General features: G+C 33.8%; 1 long non-coding RNA gene across 1 annotated transcript; it reads right to left on the bottom strand.

The window, feature by feature from the left end:
• Window positions 1–555: 555 nt before the first annotated feature.
• LOC143678918 (uncharacterized) lies at window positions 556–16,375 on the bottom strand. The gene is made up of 5 exons (XR_013173476.1): window positions 16,124–16,375; window positions 15,119–15,313; window positions 14,891–15,013; window positions 2,825–3,006; window positions 556–804 (listed from the first exon to the last, which is right to left on the bottom strand). It is a non-coding gene; the product is annotated as an uncharacterized LOC143678918 (long non-coding RNA).
• Between the last annotated feature and the right edge of the window lie 18 nt (window positions 16,376–16,393).

The following is a 16,393-nucleotide window of genomic DNA, read 5'->3' as shown; positions in this document are numbered from 1 at the left end:
GTGTTCCAGTAGCCTAGATTCTTGAAGACAATCGTATAAATATTTAACATTTATAATGTGACTGTGTGATTGATTGTGAGAGCTTTATGTCTGATGCTCCTTATATCCAGCGTATGGACAGATGAGTAAAAAATATGGATAAAAATAAATAAATAAATACGGGGGACAAAGGGTAAATGCTAGTGGTCAATGAGAGGGAGGGGTGAGGAGTATGGTATGTTTGAGTTCTTTCTTTTCTCTTTTTATTTGCTTTGCTGGAGAGATGCAAATGTTAAAAAAATGATCATGGTGATGAATATACAACTATGTGATGATATTGTGAGCCATGGATTGTACTCCTTGTATAGAATATTTATATGTCAAGAATATATGTTTGTATGTTAAGTTTCTGCAATAAGAATATTAATTTTTTTCCTATCTGATCTACTCTTTAGGGTACATATGTGAAGTTTGAAATGGAGGGATAGTGTTTCAGTTTGCTAACACTGCCAAAACGTAATATGCCAGAAGTGGGTTGGCTTGAACAATGAGGATTTATTTACTTACAACCTACATTTCACATCCACAATAATGGCCAACTCAAGGCATCAGCAGAGGATACCTGGACTCTGAAGGCAGGCTGCCAGCATTCAGGACACCTCTGTCAAATGGAAAATCACATGGCCAGCATCTGTTGGTCCTTCTCTCCCTTCTGGCTTCAGTGACTTCTTCTGCTTTCCTGTGGGTACTATCCTAGATTTGTTGGGGCTTTTCTCTGTGAGCTTCTCTTACTTTCAGCTCTTAGCTTCTAATATCCTTAAACAACTGTATGAAAAACAAACCAAAGGAAACTATGTAAACATTAATTTTAAGATTTTACCATGTTTGTTTAGCTATTCAAGTTTGTTTCTCCTTTTTCATGCCATCTGTGCTCATTTTCTTTTACTATTAAGCTACTGTGACTGCCAACCGGACAAACAATTTCTAAGCAGCTATGTAATGGTGGTTGTCCTGTCATACTTCCACAAATTCAATTAGTAAGGGAAAAAGTTGCCCAAATCAATTTAGGCAATTTATGAAGTACAACAAATATCACAGGATCTTGGCATGGGATCCCTGAACCTGATTTTCACAGGGTAATGCTATGAGGAGCAGTGTTTCCTGCACAATCAATGTGGGTGTGTGAATAGGCAAGGAACAGAGAAGTTTGAAAAGCCCCAGTGTTATAAAGGGGCTGTTAGTAAGCCTGCCCAACTTTTCTCCTGGTGGCAAGCAAAATCTTTACTAATCTAGTTAGGAAATACTATCTCCAACTCACAAATTTCTTTGTCTACAGATATCAATATAAAAGTTAAGAACAAACACTGCCACAATAGATATAGAAATGCCATGGAGAATTGCCTGCTGCTAATAGTCACAAAGTCATTGTTTTAAATATCATGGGTTATTTTTTTTCTTACTGATTAATGTGGTATTTTGTAGAATTATTTAAAATGTCTTAAAAATTATCTTAAAAAATTATCCTTATTGACATTGTTTTAACTATTGTTGTTTAGCAAGGGGAGATCTTCCCAGGTCAAAATAGCAAAATAGATTTTTTTGCATGATTGCCTTTTATTCAACCACCTTTGAAAGTACTTAAATTTGTAATATTTTAAATTTTTTTCATTTAACTCTTCTTGACTTCTTTGTGATTCTTAAGCCTGTAAAATCACTAAATAAAAATAAATAAAACACAAGAATGAATTAATTTTCATTTACAAATAATTATGAATAATTTATTTTTATAAACCATATACTGAAAGTCTGGTTTGTATTCTATATGCATTGTTTGCCCCTCAATTTGAGGGTGATGTATTTATTGTTAAATTATGTAAAATATTTACAATTAGATTTTGTTACATAATATATATTCTCAGTTTAGCTTCTTATCCTATTTTACTAAGATTTTTTTTAAAAAATGGAAGTACATTTTATTGAAAATGAGAAAAATTATTCCTATGATTATGAATTTAAATTTTAGTCTCTTTTTTCTTTTTTGTTTCTTTGATCTTTTCTATGTCTCCTTTTTTTAATTTTTTATTATTTTTTTTTGCATGAGCAGGCACCAGGAATCGAACCTGGGTCTCTGGCACAACAGGCGAGAATTCTGCCTCTGAGCACCATTGCCCACCCCTATGTCTCCTTTACTTTAAATAATTTGAAATTTTAGTTCCAAATTAATACCTATAGTTATCCTTCCCCTATGCCATTAAAGTTCAATAATGCTTTAACACTTACACTATGATTCACTAACATTATATGGTTTATTTTATTTTCTACTTTTCTATATTTTCTTTATCTAATTCTCCTGTTTGAGTAATTTTTTCAGAAATATTGTTATTTGGGGAGTTTTAAAATGTTTCTTGTTCTACCATTTATTCTTCCTTTCTCTACATATAAATACCTTACTGGACTGAACTGTTAGTTTTTGGAACTATTTATCAATATGCCCTTTGCTTTTTTGTTTGTTTTTAAATGATCAAGATGCTATCCAAGCAGTGTGCTACATTTGGCTGCAGATTCACCAGTGAAAGTAATAGATCCTAAATCAGAAGGGCTTAAGATTAAAGAATGTAGGTAAAAATTACTGTTAACTTGAAATTCTACACACACACAGTAAACACACGTATAAATAGAGCCTGCACAATATAAAACTCTATTTTGCCACATTATCGCCTTGTGGTGGCACTACAGTTAATTAGAATAGTGGAAATTGATATGTGGTCAAAGAAACTGGCAAATGGTTTAACTGTCTTCTGTTAAATAGGCATTTTACATGCAAATAAACTTGCATGCTTCATACCAGTTATACTCAGCCAGATTACACCAAAGATTGTTCTCAATGTTTCAATGGCTTTAAACCACAAAGGTTCATTTCTTTCTCATACTACATGTTGAACTTGTATTGACTAGGAGTTATGACACTTGCATTTTTCTCCTGGCATGAAAACTCAGCGAAGCCCCCAGCATCTGGATATCAGCCGGCTGAAATGCAGGGGAGGAAAGGTAGTAAATCATACACTGGTCCATAAAGACTTCCACCCATAGTAAACTGGCCAAGACAAGAGATATGACTGTGCCTAGGTTTAAGAAGGAGAAGGGCAATTTTCTCTGTGTCTAGAAGAAAAATAATGAGAAAATATTGATGAACAATGTAAAATGACTACTATGGGTCCAAAGAGTCAAGGAAGTCCCTAGGTGGATTCCTTGAGATCTTTCATTTTGCAGCCCTTTCTACAGTTTCACTATAGAACTACATTTCTCTACAAGTGCACTGTCCTGCAAATGTCAGCTTCCTCAACAGCCCTATCTCTGCTTCCTCCTCAAAGCAATACTTCTGCACTCTAATTGACTTGCATTTCCTTGCTCTGTGGTTTGTACAGTGCCCAGGCAGAAAGTTGGGATTAATGCAGAGTCCATTTGATATATTTCCCTTCTCTCAAGAATCATAGTCTTGTGCTGAGTATTTTCCAATATCCAAAAATGGTTACTATATATATATATATAGTTCACTTTAGTAGTTGTTTACAGAAGACTAACACTGATATACTACTTCATCATGGCTGAAAACTGAAGTATAATTTGTAAATATTGCATTTTTATAACTATAGTATTTGAAATATGCATTTTAATAGAAACTTACAAAAGTATTTCATAATTGGAATTTTGTCTCTTATCTATTCTACCATCCACTATTTCTACCCAAACATCAAAACCCAAACCACCAAAACAATGCAGCCTTTTCAAAACTCAAATCTCATCTAAAAAATATTTTTCAGATTAGTTCTTATTTATCCATGTTTTAATCCTAATCCCATTTTGTAAAAGCAGCCATTTCTTCTAAACCCCATTCAGTAGTGTATGTCTGAAACTGTAATTAGATCATCTCCCTGGAGATATGACTCAATCAAGAGTGGTTGTTAAACTGGATGGGTAGGTCTTGGTTAGTTTACTGGAATCCTATAAAAGAGGAAACATTTTGGAGAATGAGGGAGATTTCAGAGAGAGCAGAAAATAATGACATAGCCACAAGAAGCAGAGTCCACCAGCCAGTGACCTTTGGAGATGAAGAAGGAAAATGCCTCCCAGAGAGCTTCATGAAACAGGAAGCAAGAGAGAAAGCTAGCAGGTGACTCCATGTTTGCCATGTGCCCTTCCAGCTGAGAGAGGAGCACTGACAGTGTTTTTCATGTGCCTTTCTACATGAGTGAGAAACCCTGAACTTCATTGGCCTTCTTGAATCAAGGTATCTTTCCCTGGATGCCTTAGATTGTACATTTCTATAGACTTGCTTTAATTGGGACATTTCCATGGCCTTAGAACTGTAAACTAGTAACTTATTAAATTCCCCATTTTAAAAGCAATTCCATTTCTGGTATAATGCATTCTGGCAGCTAGCCAGCTAGAATAATCATGTAAGCTATGAATTACAACTACTACATAAATTATAATAGTGTCATCATCATTACCATCATTTCATCATAATTTATATTATCAAAAAGGAAATTAAAGACTTCAAAGAGGTACATTACTTGGTTAAGTGATAGAGCCAAAACTTAAACCTAATTCTTCCCAGTAAATGTTTATAATTTTGAAATCAACTTTAAATTATTATTATCCGTCTGCAGTGTAAGGTACTATACTATAATCTTGTTAATTCACAGCGGAATAGAAATGCTTAATAAATATTTTGATTGATTAAAGACATTCAAGATCGTTTCAGACTATTTTTTAAAAATTGCATATTATTGCTAGATCTCATTCAAATGTGGCTACTTACCTCCGACCCCACAACATAATTTTCAATCCTAGTGGGTACAAATTTTACAAAAAGGAAGCAGTTTGTAAAGTTAGAAAGAGAAACGGTAGAGGGATTTCATGAATGCTTTTACTATCAAGAGTTTAATGAAATGAGACCTCTCCAGAACTCACTGGAATGGATTTAACCTTCATTTTTAACAAGCGGGCTTCCTGTGCTAGAGTGGGTAAAAGAAGCAGGAATGAACATTTCTTGGTTGCTGACTATCTGCCAGAGAGTATACTAAATGTCTTATATACATTAATTCACTTAACCACAGGTCATAGAAGTCACTTTTACAAAAGACGAACAAGCTTTTGGCTGCTCTGTTTAATATATTACATCTTTTCATTTATTTAATTAAAATTATCATATTGTGTAAATAAATGAGGGTTATCATGAAAATTAAATGTTATGTTGTAACTAATTCATTTTGAAATAATTTAACAGTCATTGGATTTTACACTAATGGCTTTATAAGATTAATGAATTTACATAGCTATTTGAGTCTCGTTACTTGCCAGAGTATAGAAAAAATAAGCTAATAAACTAGTCCAAGAACTTCATTTAGCATGAAGCAAGTGGAAAATAAAACTCTGCCTTCAAACAGCAGCAATTTTGCTACGTGTATAAGGAACACTAGTCATAAAATCCATTTCTTCTGCTTCAGCACTGAGGAAGATCCAATTTGGACTGAAAGTCATGTACACAAATATTTACTCATGTGACTGTAAATCATGGATATTAACTGGGGTGGAATATTACAGATCTTGGGGCAGAAAGTTCTAGGAAGAAGAAACAAATTCAAAGGACTTTAGGTACCGAGGATCTTTGTATATTTCAGAACAAAAGAAGAAAACTGCTGTGACAGACACATGGTGTGCTGATTTGAAATGATGTATGGACCCTAGAAAAGCCATGTTTTAATCCTAATTCCATTTTGTAAAGGCAGCCATTTCTTCTAATCCCTATTTCATACTGTATCTTTGAAACTGTAATTAGATAATCTCCCTGGATATGTGATTGAATCAAGAGTGGTTGTTAAACTGGATTAGGTAGAGGTGTGTCTCCACTCATTTGGGTGAGTCTTGATAAATTTCTGAAGTCCTATAGAAGAGAAAACATTTTGGAGAATGAAAGAGATTCAGAGAGAGCAGAGAATGCTGTAACACTGCGAAGCAGAGTCTACCAGCCAGCAACCTTTGGAGATGAAGAAAGGAAATGACTCCCAGGGAGCTTCATGAAACAGGAAGCCAGGAGAAGAAGCTAGCAGATGATGCCATGTCCTCCATGTGCCCTTCCAGATGAGAGAAGAACCCTGACCATGTTTACCAGGTGCCTTTCCAGATGCAAGAGAGAGAAACTGTGACTGTTTTCGCCATGTGCCCTTCCACTTGAGAGAGGAACCCTGAACTTCATCGGCCTTCTTTTTTTTTTTTTTTTTTTTTTTTTTAACACGGGCAGGTCCTCTGTCATGGCAGGCAAGCATACTTGCCTGCTGAGCCACCATGGCCCACCCTCATCGGCCTTCTTGAATCAAGGTATCTTTCCATGGATGCATTTGATTGGACATTTCTATAGACTTGTTTTAATTGGGACATTATCTCGGCCTTAGAACTGCAAACTAGCAATTTACTAAATTCCCCTTTTTCAAAGCCATCCCATGTCTGGTATATTGCATTCCAGCAGCTAGCAAACTAGAACACATGGTGTAAACAAGGGAAAAATGTAAATCTGATGTTACACAAAAAGTAAGGATGGGACAAATTAGATGATTCTTATAGGACATTTTTTTACAAAATGAATTGAAGAGCGGGCATAAGGGAATTACTTAGGCAGTAAGTAATACTCCAAGTTACAAATGTTGATGTGTGGGTTGGGCAAAATCAAGACCATATCTTTTGGGGTTTATAAAATGTGAGCCTTCTTTGGGGATTTAAATGGAGTTACTGTTTAGGCAAACTCAAGACTGTTCACTGAAATATGAAATTCACCAATATAGGCAGAGTAAACCAGTTACTGCACCGTGTAAATTTGTAAAATGATGAAGGAAAGAGGAAGCTGAGTGCTAGTTTATATAATCTCACTCCCACTATTACCTTATTTGTATGTTGTTTGTGAAAAAGAGAAAAATAAATCATTTTATCAATAGGTATAATTTGTTGACAGCATACATGTAATAATATTGCCATAGCATATTGGTTCAAATGAACTTTTTGTTTTGAAGTGTATATATTGCTTCATTAAAATAAGCCATAATTCCCCATCAGGGTTGAATAACTTCTAGATGGAATAACTTGAAATGACCTGATTCAAGATTAAGCATCTCTTAACAATTCATTTGTTTTTCTAGTGAATTTATTTAAAGCATTGATTGAAATATATAGCATTTTGCAAATATCCTCAAAGTAAAATACATGGCTTGAATATTGGCAAAATATCTGTCTTAATATTATTAGATTGTTACATTTGAAAATGTGAGTAATATAAGGCTTAAATAGCTTTGTAATTGTAAATTGCATACAGTGAATGTGGTCTTTAATGTTTGGTGTTTTCTGTACTTTTTGTATATTATATATGGTGTGATATGTATATTATTTTAACATTATAACTGTTTTAATAATTTAAATTCAATAATGTGAGAAATTGCTGATCTATTGCTTTTGCCTTCTACAGTTATTTATCACTGTTCTAATTTTTACTAACTTAAATCTCCTAAGTTCAGTATAGGTCACTTAAACTGAAATAAATGTTTTGTTTTTTTGTTGTTTTTTTTAGTTGTGTTTGTACATATAAATGTATATGCTTATATGTATGTATATATAAGTATATGCATGTATAATTATACTTTAAATTGTAAGCATAAATAACAATGTGAGAATAATAGTTAAAATGACAATCAGCATATAATTTTTGTGAGGAGATGTAAAAAATATCATAAATTCATATGAATGTAAAATACATATATATGTACACATACACTCACATATCCCTATAACAACATGTTGTCTTTATCTACCACATATATCATTGTCCTGTAGATACTGGCACAAATTATATGCCATTAATAAAATTATCAATATCATTGTAAATATTATTGTTTATTTTTATAGATAACTTACCAGGTTGTACATACATTAGTTAGATCATTTATTTTTATTTTATTTATTTATTTTTTGCATAATTTATTTTAGACTGTACAATTTAGGCTGTTATATACTAGTCTGTATTTAGTATGTGTGTGGTGTGAATAAAGACTATTGAATGAGATAGTCAATATCTGTCACTCCCACTGGATAGTTTTCTTACTGACAAGTAACTGCATTTCATTTTCAAATCTGTTAGCTTATACTTCCTAGATCAGTCAAAATTGTTATAAAAGGGGCTAATATGTCTTATTGTGCATGCATCTCTCCCTATATATAAATATTCTTTGTCCCTGCCCTTTCAGAAAATTCTCGGCATATAGAAAAGAAAGGAAACGGTCTCATTGAATAGTAAATGATACTGCTATAAACATCACAATCAATCCTCTATTGGGATTGCAAAGACAAAGAACTCTTACCCTTTGGAATAGCCAGGCAGCTATAATACATCACAAGAATATTTTCAAGATAAATGATCACTTGTCCTCATGTGAGAAGATTTGACAGCACCATTTGCTATCCATCCTAATGTCACCTAGTAATTGGGGTGGCCATTTGTGCTAGTTAATGGTCTTTATCCAAAGGAAAATGAAAACTTCTTCAATCTCCCACCAGTTAGATACAAGGTGAAGTCAAACACTAGGATAAACTTGTACAGTGACAGGCAAATGGGGTCCTATCACCTTTATTTTACATTTCAAAGACATGGTTCTTGGGTTGCTAAACTAACAAATGGCTTACTTTACTTTAGAAATATTTATATAAATATCAAAGGGACAGAAAAAGAATTTATGATGACAAGTTTTCTCAATTAAATGCTAAAAGAAAGGAGAGAGAGGCAAAGATCACTTTCCCTATTAGCAACAGGTAAAACCGAAACTTTTTTTCCAATTTACCTTGCAATTCCTATATTAATATATTGGGATGAATTTTTCCTGAGCTCTTTGGCTGAATGGTAAACTGTGCATGCACAGGCCTATGTGGTCTAGATGACAACAGCTATTCTCTCTGTGATATGAATGGAGAGGCAAGAGAATGAACACTGCTGGGAAAACTAAAGGTTTGAACAGCCAGACCTCAACAAACACATAAGAATTCAGTTGAGACAAAGAAAGACCATTTTTTAGGATTAAGCCTATTCTAATCCTAGAAAGATTGTTCTCAAAAGGGGGCATAATATCCCCCAGGGAACATTTGTCAATGTTTGTAAAAGTTATTAGGTTATCACAACTTGGTGAAGACATATTTGCATCTAATGCCTAGAGGCCAGGAAAGCTGCTACACATTCTACAATGCATCATATAGACCCCACAACAAAGAATCAACCAGACCAAAATGTAAATAGTGCTGAGACTGAGAAATACTTCCCTATAAGAAGAGCTACTCAAGACTCAACCTAAAAGAGTAAAACAAAGGTTAAGCAAAAATTTAACTAATCTATCAACATAACTACATGTCAGAATAAGACACAATCTTTAAAGGGAAAAAAAAATCAGGTTTTCAACATTCTATCATCCACACTTTCTTGTACACAATAAAAATATTAGATATCTGAAGGAGGAGGATAATGTGACCAGTCAATTGCAGCAAGTTAATGAAACAGACTCAGTGATAAAGCACTTGAATTACTAAATAAGTAATTTTTTTTTTTCATGGGCATGCACCGGGAATCGAACCTGTGTCTTCAGCATGACAGGTGATAACTCTGCCACTAAGCCACCATTGCCCACCCCTGAATTAGTAAATAAGTGTGTTAAAATTTCTATTATAAATATCTTTAAAAGTTTTGAGAAAGAAAACATAATGAGTGAACAATTAGGGAAACTTGGCAGAGAAATAAATATTATATGAAAGAACTAAATGAAAATACTGAAGCTGAAAATACGATGTTTGAAATGAAAAACATCCTTGGATGAGTTTTACCAGGGATTGGAGATGGCAGAAGAAATGGTCACTGATATAGTTATGAGGTCAATAGAAGCTTTGCCAAGTTGTGTCAAAGACAGACAAAAATACTGGAAAAATGATAATAAGTCAATGGCCTATAGAATGACAGCAATTTGTCTGTCATAAAGATAATTGGAAATACAGAATGGTCGAGAAGAAAAAACGAGAAATAAAAATATTTTATTGTTTTTTTCCAGGTATATAAGAATACAGTGATTTTTGTAGCCATATATATGTCTACACGGAATGTTGCAAAATGCACAATTAACTAGTAGTAAATGATCTGCTAAAATATTCTATTCTAAAATTTTATTATAGTATTAATTATAATAGATTATGTGGATTTTATTATACAAAGGAAGTCATACAATTTGTTCCAAGCTGTTATGACAAAATGGGTTGGCTTAAATACCAAGTATTTATCAGCTCATAATTTCAAGGCTAAAAGAAGTCCAAAATCAAGATATGAAGATTTCCACCTCTTGTCACATGGTAATATCCTCTCCTTTGTCACTCTATAACTTTTCAGTTCTCATAATAAAGCCCTCAGTAATATAGATTAAAGCACATTCTAGTTCAGTTTGCCACGCCTCAACTAAAAATAACTTCATAAATTCTTATTTGCAAAGTGTTCAGACCCACAGGAATGGAGGTCAAGATTAAGAATTTGAGTTCACTCACTTAAGAATAATCAAAGTTCATTCTTTTTTCTTTTCAATGTTGTTAATTTTGCTTCTTCATGATACTGGTAGAAGCTCTATTCAGCTTCTTTGCCTAACATCTATTGTTGTAGATTCATTACATGTTGTGAAGGGAAATGGGTCAACAGCTGTCAGTGTCACCTCCCTGTTTTCCATATCTTTGAGATTTCATCCCTTCAAATCACCACTACTTATTGTGGTAGCTTTCTGATCCCGTCAAACACATTTTCCCTAGATTGTCTAGATGTTTCCTCCGGGGCTGTTTGATTGACTTTACACTCGTTTTTCATTACTAGAAGCAGGAAGTAGAAATCATGAAGGTGAGGATAATTTTAAAAAGACATAGGACTATTAAATTGGACTGGAACATGATTATAATATCAAAGGTGTTTTTTATCAGATTGTGTTGAATCCTTAGTCTAATATATATAACACTAGGATGGTAAGTAGAGATATTAAATCATATAAACTTTCTTAACGGAAGTGGAAACTAACAAAGGATACAATCGAAGATGTATTAAAACTGAAAGATTACAGGCTAAGTGTGGTACCTAGTTAACCAAGAGAAGACTAAGAGTCAAATTCAGTAGAGTAGCAAAGTATCTGAATATTTTGCCATACCTGGGCATAAATTAAATACAAGGGGTAGGGCTATCAGAATTACAAAGAAAGTTACGAAATGTTAGATGAACTTGAGCAATGATTATAATGTCTTCGTCTTATTTAGCTAAAGTTCAAGGAGTAAAGTAGGATTACATTTTAGAGGAAGAAGCTTATAATAGAAAACTAACAAATCCAAGTCATAAAATAATTAATATACCTTATTCAAGAATTATCTGAAAAAGTCAGTGAGACTGCAACAAGGTGATCCCCACTGTACTTAAAGAACAGGTTTCCTCAGTAAGATAGGTGATAAGCTTTTCATTGCTACTAAAAATATTATGACAGAGATATAAGAATTTAAAATAAATGGATGATTATAAAGATTAGAGTACTAATGTGCTGAGTTATAAAGAAAATAAAATAGAGAAGCTTAACTGACTTTTTCATTTGTCATTCAAAACTTTTCTTAATTTGGACACACAACCACATCCTCTCTAAATGTAATTTTATTATTTAGAAGCATCTTGAAAGGTAATATTTGAGAAAAACTGAATGTTCATTGTGGTATACACCACAAAAAACATGTTTTTGCTTTTAAACTGTTCCTGTGGATGTGAATCCATTGAGGGTGGGATCTTTTGATGAAACTACTTCAGTTCAAGTGTGACCCACCTGAATCTGAATGGGTCCTAATCTTCTTACTGAAGTCCTTTATAAAAGAATGAAATTCAGATAGAGAGAGAGAGCTGTGGAAGCATGACGCTGAAATCAGCAAATCCCAGAAGACAAGGCACACCAGCAGACACCATCATGGGCCTGCCATGCGGCAGAGGAGACAAGGATCCCTGGCAGATGGTCTTGAGGAAGAAAGCATTGCCTTCATTTACACATTTGCCCAGACTCTAACCATAAGCAAATAATTTCCCATTGCTTAAACTGAACCATTTATATCGCTTTGAGCAACCTCAGAAACTAAAACATCCATTAAAGAACATTCAGAATTATGCACGTTTATATTCCTCCTTGCTAAAATGTTTCAGCTAGTTATTAATGTGAAAAGAAATATTACTATTCCTTTAGAATGCATGAGCAAAATTCCTATTAGTAATATGTCCATTTATTTGAATATAAATATGATACATATTCATTATCAGTAATATACAGGAAGTATAACATAGGATGCAAAGCAGACCTCACCTCATCTAGTTAATAGAATTTATAATTATCATTTTTGTTGTTGTTGCTATTTTACTCTACCTCCCTTTAGTCAATCTGAGGTTCCTTACTCAGTAAATTATATAAGGGTATAAAGCATCATATCTTTCATATATATATGTAAATATATAATGTCATTCAGTGAAGAACTTTGTCAAATATTGAGTTGGAGAATACAAAAAAGTCAAAGAGACTTAATTGGGGTTTCTTTCTTCCTCTCTCTTGAATTTAAATGACCAGATTGTAAAATAAACTTTCACTTAACAAGATGATCCAGTTGCAGGTAGAAATTATGCTGGAAATAAGAATTGAATTGTGGTATATATGATGTGCTTTATCATCTGGACCAGAAACGAACTAAGGAATTGTACCTTTTCCTGATAGGTGAGTGTTTAATTCTCCATATTGGAATAGGAGGATTCTACCTATTTTTAAGTTGTAGGATCTAGTAATGGAGGTAAACAAAGAGAAATAGCTATGGTAATGATTAGGGAAGTGTATCCTAGCACAGGAGCAGCAATGTAGTAAGAGGAACCAAAAGTGATTTCCACATCAAGAATATCCACTCAATGAGTACAAATGTGTGAGAGTCCAATAGTGCTCAAAGCTAGATTAGGCTGAGGAATTTTTCTCAGTCTTCAGTCTTATTCATGGCAACCTCTCTACAGCAAGTCATGTTATGTGAAGGGATGCAAAGAGGGGTGTTTTAGTTAGGGTTCTCTAGAGAAACAGAATCAACAGGGAACACTTGCAAATATAAAATTTATAAAAGTGCCTCATGTGACCACGGGAACACAGAGTCCAAGATTCGCAGAGTAGGCTATGAAGCTGACGACTCCGTTGGAGGGCTGGACAAACTCCACAGTAGAGGCTCACCAGCCGAAACAGGAAGAGCCTGTGTCTTCTGAATCCTCCTTATAAGGCTTTCAGTGATCAGATTAAGCATCACTTATTGCAGAAGACATGCCCCTTTGGCTGAGTACAAATAGAATCAGCTGTGGATGCAGCTGACATGATCATGATTTAATTCTATGAAACGTCCTCATCGCAACAGACAAGCCAGCACTTGCCCAACCACCACGTGGCCAAGTTGACACATGAACCTGACCATGACAGGGGGGTATAACTTTCTTGAGTGGAAACCCTGTTTTACTCCTCACCCTCCATTCTTTAACACCATCTCATGACAGAATAAACTTTTCCAAATACTTCATCCTAAATGTCTAATTCTTTGACTACTGGACTCATCGGAGAGGTGAAGGCATCATGAACCTTTACTTTCTCCATAGCTGTCTTGGTATAGTCTGGCATGCCTTCACCTCTCTCCCTTTATTCTACCTCCTACTATTCCCAAATTACCCTAAAAAGGCTTATATGGTCCATAAAAATAGTTTTCCAATAATAGTACAGTAGATGAGAGTTTTCTGCTCTATTCTTTCCTTTCCTTTTATTTTTCTCTTCATTTTTCTTTACAGGCATTTGAGAAAAATAACCTTATCTCAAACATTCTAAAAATTTTTATGTTATATACTGATGATTTCACATTAAAAAAAATACCAGAGAACCTTTTTTTATACTGGGGCATAAAGAAACACAAGAGGTAAAGCAGAGGTATTAGGACAGAGTTGTCTTGACAACAAGAGGAACACAACATAACATACTATGCAAATATCTAGTATTTCATACTTAATACTTAGTATTTCATACGTAATTGCTTTCTGTATACTAGTACAGATTTCTTGTAGCTTTCCCTAAGTTATCTCAAGAACCTGAAGAACAGGAATGATACTGATTAGTCTTTCATAATTCCCATATTACAAAGACTTTTTCCCACCATCAGCCATATTTACCACTTCATACTATGAGTCTATTCAGGTCAATTAGTCCACTACTATATGGACAGGATTTATTTATGATTACACCTCCAAGTAAAAACACTGAAGGCTATATGTTTACATTAATAATTAATACAAAATAACTAGATTACTTTGGAAAATTAGATTTCAAATCTTACTACAACTTCATGCATATAGAATTAACAATGAAAATTTAATTTCAAGCTAGCATGATTATTTCATAATGTAATAATGATAAAACAATCATACACTAAATGCACACATTTAGTTTCATAAAGAAATTCTAAAGGACACGTTTTAGTTTCAGAATAAACTTATGATATAACCATTTAGTGTGGATAACTTATTTCAGTTACTATATCTCAGTTATGGGAGAAGACAATACAAGGGCATTGTATTCATATTTTATGATTATTATTATTCATATTTTATGATTCATATTTTATGCCCAATTCCCAAGTGCTTGAGGATAATTAATACATTTATTTACTATTTTTTTTATTTCAAGCACAGAATAGATACATTTAGAAGCACATCCTCTGATTGTGAAGTATAGTTTATTGAGAGAAGAATTAACTAAAAGGTTTCAGAGGTTGATCTTACATGGCAGGAATATTTCCATCTCATCAACTTTAAGAGTCCATGAAATGTTTCACTAGACTGAATAATCTGCTTCTTCTTAGTGGTAGCAATAGATGTATAAATACATAATCAACTTCTTCATTTCTAAAATAAACACAGAAGAGAAAAGGAAAACAGAACTGGAATTTCACAGGGTGAACACTGATTTTGAAGCCTCTCTGAGAAATAGTAGAGAAGGACCACACGCACTTCAGTGAAAAGCTTTCTTCACTCAATGCAGCTGGGCTTATTTCTTAGCACTGGTGTGAGCACAAGCTTTACAAGATGAGTAAATGCTAATCTCTTGGCATCATATCCTCTTAAACAGAAGGATACAACTTGGGCAGATAATTTCTCTTATTGCCACCAGGACAATCTTCTCAGTGGTTATAGTCTTTTAGGGTCCTAAAGAATGAAGAAACAATATAAAAAACTCTCATTGAAAACTGTGGAAACTAGGTTATTAAACTGATATCAGCAGGGCACAATGGGACAACTACTTTTTAGCAGAAAGGCTTATATGGGCCATAAAAATAGTTTTCCAATAATAGTACAGTAGACATGAGTTTTCTACTCTATTCTTTCCTTTCATTTTTCTCTTCATTTTTCTTTACAGGCATTTGAAAATAATAACCTTCTCTCAAACATCCTAAAAATTTTTATGTTATACACTGATGATTTCACATTAAAAAAAAAAATACTAGAGAACCTTGTTTTATACTGGGGCATAACAAACCACAAGAGGTAAAACAGAGGTATTAGGGCAGAGTTGTCTTGACAACAAGAGGAACACAACATGACATACTATGCAAATATCTAGCCGTTCATTATTCCTGACTTGAATACAACAAGAGTATTAGAAATCCATTTTTGGATAATTCATGCCAATATTTAAAAAATTATACTTTTCTAAGTTTAAAATTTTCAAGTGTAGCACTGAATTTCAGCATCCTTATCATTTATTAACTTCTTACCATAACATGAGAAACAATTAAATAGCTATATACTGAGATTTCGATGGGAGCATGGAAGAGGAAAATTAGCCCTAACCTTGGTGATCATGAAAATCTTTTTGAAGCTAATGCTTATGTTGATCACTGAAAGTCAAATAGGAATTACTCAGGGGGAAAAGAATATGTTTGAGGCAGTGGAATGATCTTACGAATGAACTAAAAATTTTTATTATGTTTGAACATCTATTACATAACAAATCACCTCCAAATCCTGTAGCGAAAGACAAAAGTCATTTATTTCTTCACAGTACTGTGATTCAGTTTGGACCAGGAACAGTGGGGTTGGCTTGCTTCTCCACCAGGTGACAGCTGGGGTCTCTTATGGGTTTGAACATGGTCTGCAATGGAGCCTCTATTAATGTACTCGCTTATTCTCTAGAAGGTCAGTCAGAGATTTAGCACATGGTTACAAGAATTCCTGGTGTTAAGAGAGGTCAGGTCCTCAGGTGCAAGAACTTTATAGCCCTTGTGA

This window comes from Tamandua tetradactyla, chromosome 4 (genome assembly GCF_023851605.1).
Source record: "Tamandua tetradactyla isolate mTamTet1 chromosome 4, mTamTet1.pri, whole genome shotgun sequence".
Classification (NCBI taxonomy): domain Eukaryota; kingdom Metazoa; phylum Chordata; class Mammalia; order Pilosa; family Myrmecophagidae; genus Tamandua; species Tamandua tetradactyla.
Note: the sequence above shows the minus strand (reverse complement) of the source record. Positions and strands in the feature narration are given on the sequence as shown.